The sequence below is a fragment of the Palaemon carinicauda genome, chromosome 6 (genome assembly GCF_036898095.1).
Source record: "Palaemon carinicauda isolate YSFRI2023 chromosome 6, ASM3689809v2, whole genome shotgun sequence".
In the NCBI taxonomy this organism is placed as follows: Eukaryota; Metazoa; Arthropoda; class Malacostraca; order Decapoda; family Palaemonidae; genus Palaemon; species Palaemon carinicauda.
In genome coordinates, this window is record NC_090730.1 from 104,630,097 (window position 1) to 104,633,565 (window position 3,469).

The following is a 3,469-nucleotide window of genomic DNA, read 5'->3' on the forward strand; positions in this document are numbered from 1 at the left end:
AGCTCATTTCATAACTTTTAAAGATTTCTTTACATCCCCTACATCACACTTAGTAATACCTCAGGTGTCTCATTACTTTTATTGGCAAAGTTATTCCTTGTAAAATAATTGCATATCATTGTTTAAAAATCCTCCTATAGCTTATCACTCCATCTTAATTTTAGATGATATATCCAATATTATCCTTTAAAAACAAACGTCTGTTGGCACCCTGTTCAAAGACTTCTTTTCATGAATTTGATGCTTCTTCCTTTCTTTAGTACTTCCTAAATTTTGGTCTTATTGTGTTTACTAATGTATAAGGTTTTTAGTTTGTTTATTGTTTTGGATAGCTCTGCTACTTCTATTTCATCCTTCTTGAACTTGGGTTTTTTTTTTCTGCGTGTGTATGTTTTTATTCTTTTCTGATAGGTTTCCTTCACCTAATTTAGGAACTGATTCCAAAACAAATGCTTTTTATTACCACTCATTTCTTCTTTACTTGCTTCCATATCACCCAGTACTGGGAGTAGGCCTACCTATTTATAATGCTAATCTGAACTCATCAGACATTTCTCTTAATACAGTGTGTATTTTATTCTTTAGAGATTGATTTTCTTCTTTTCCTTGGATATAAACAAATTTTATTTCTTGCCATTCCATGGTCGCTTTTTTAACTTCTTTAACAGAGTTACATCTTGAAGTAAATTACCTTTTTCACTAAAAAAATAAAATCAATTTCGTTTATCCATTTAGGCTTCTTCACGTCCCTTTTCTTTGTTCTTTTTGTAATAAGGTGCACATGATTATAAGAGTTGTAACGTGAATACTTAGAAGCTGGTTTGAAAAATGAACAGTTACAAGCTTGGGAAAGTAAAAAAGGAGTTGGAAGCTCTCGCTTAGATAAAGCTTCATGACATTAATGATAAAATAGAGTCAGAACATCCAAAGATTCAGTAGGCTCATTCTAGTGATACTGATAAATCTGTGTCTTATATTTCTCTCATTTCTCTTCAAGATAGAGGTGTGCGTCCTTTTATTGAGAAGGATTTGGGTGGATACTTTGTTTGTTTTGAAAAATAAGCTAAGAAATGAAATTAACCAGCAGATAATTGGGGTTTTTATGTTATCAGGAATTTTGTGAGGTAGCGCACAAAAAGTTTATGCTTCTATTCCTGAGGATAGAGTAGGTAGTTGTGAATTCAGGAAAAAATCAATTTTTTTTTTCAGCCCTACGAATTAACTCCCAAAGCTTATAGGATAAAGTTTAGGAGTTAGACGAAACAAAGTAAGCAGACATTTGTGGAATTTAGTAGGAAAAACACTAATTGATTTGATAAAGGGTATAAAGCAGCAGAGTTTAGGAGGGGTTTTGATAAAGAAAAATTATTTGAAAATCATGTTAGTGAAAATATTAAGTTTTACTTATATGAACCAAAGTTATCTACCCTTGGTGAAACAGCTGTATGTGCTGAAGATTTTGAACTGACTCACAAAGAGTCTATGTCTAATGGTAAAAGGGTTAATAAGTCAAAAGACTGTAGGGACACAGATAAGACTACTTATATAGATGATGTAGATCAAAGGTCTAATTCTAATTCACGTGTCAAGTCTCAAATCAGCAGTTATTATAGTAATTTTATTAGTAGCTGCTATGTAATATGAAATCATTTTAAGAAACTAGGTCACACAGTGTCTGAAAGTCTTAAGTTGAAAAGGAAAGAAAAAGCCAAAGCTGTGGCTCTTCTAACTATACCGAAGTTTTGATGTAGTGTGCTAGTAGTAGAGGTTAACACTTTAGATGACCACCACTATGACAGGAAGCCTATTCTAGTATTTGTCCCTCAAAATATCAGCCTATAGTTAGTGATATTGTCAATAATTATTCCGATATAACTGCAAATGAAGGTGAGTCACCCGGGAGGATTGATCGATTTCCCTTTAGCATTGAAACTGGGCAGGCGGAACCGATCAGGCCAAGGTCTTGTAAGGTACCCATTCATTTCCAGGGAGATATAGAGAAAGGGAAATTAGTAAATTAAAGGAGAGCTAATCGCCCCAGGCTTCTTAATTGTAACTGTTAGGAAAAAGGATGGTTAGGTAAGATTGAATGTTGATTATAGGAAGGTGAATGCAGTCAAAGAGGATGATGCATTTCCATTGCCCTCGATCTAAGAGTACTTGTGAAAGTGTGGGATAGCAAATATTTTATAACTGTTAGTTTAAAACATGGATACTATCAAATACCCATTCAGGAAGGCAGTAAATGTAAAACAGCATTTATAGCTATTGATCAACTATTTCAGTTTAATTATCTTCCTTCCGGTGTTAAAAATGCTTTAAGTCTTTACTCTAGAGTAATGATGGTGATTTTGTCCCCCTCAATTGTCCATAATGTTCTTGTTTATTTAGATGATATAATTACAGGGAAAACAGCCGAAGAACATAATAACATTATTTGTAAAGTTTTAGAAGCGTTGCGACATAATGGTATGCAAATAAATTTATGAAAGTGCAAATTTTTCTGTCTGGTGGAATTTTTAGGTCACATAATAACCCCAGAAGGTATCCAACCCTGCTTCAGTAAAGTAGCAGCTATCAGATATTTCCCCAGGTCACGTAACTCTAAGGAAGTAGCTGGGTTCTTAGAGATTGCTGGGTATTACTGTAAATTCATAAGAGGTTTCAGAGAGATAGCGAGACCCTTAGATGCTTTAAAGAAACAAAAAGTAATAAATTGGTGAGGGGGATAAAAAAGGGCCCTTAATCATTTGAAAGCTGCCCTAATTAGTAATGAATTATTGGCAAATGCTAGATTTGATCGCCCGTATTTAGTGACAACAGATGTGAGTAGCATAGCTATTGGTGGCGTAGTTTCTAAACGAGATGATAAAGGCAATGAGCGACCCATTTGTTTTGCTTCCCGGGTGTTAAAAGAGGCAGAAAAGAATTATAGTACTGTACGTACATTCCATCGAGGTGCTTTGGCTATTCTTTGGGTTCTAGAAAGGCATCGGGTCTTTATATTAAGTCAGTCGATTGAGTTGTAAAGAGACCTATAAGTGAGAGTACAGATAAGATTTCTCTTGTATTGTATAGGAATAAAAGACGAGAATTTAGTGCATAAGCCTGTGAACGTTGGTTTCCTGTAGACAAATGTCTTAAACCCAGTACCAAATTTATGAATGTTGATGTCAAGGAAAGATATGTTACCATCCATTTCCACTTCACTAGTAAAATTTATATTTTCGTGTTTGGAATTCATATAGTTTAAAAACAAGCGTATAACCTTCGCTCTAATTACCTCAACATTCATGAAGAACTGACCTATATTAAAAAACTACTTTATAACAATGGATTCCCGTATAATTTTACTAATACTTATATAGGGAAAACACTAAGCAAACTCACGCTACCACTTGTGAAAGGAAACTAATGTGGAGCATCCTTCTCATTAAATATTTTTGGATGGTTCACACACACACACACA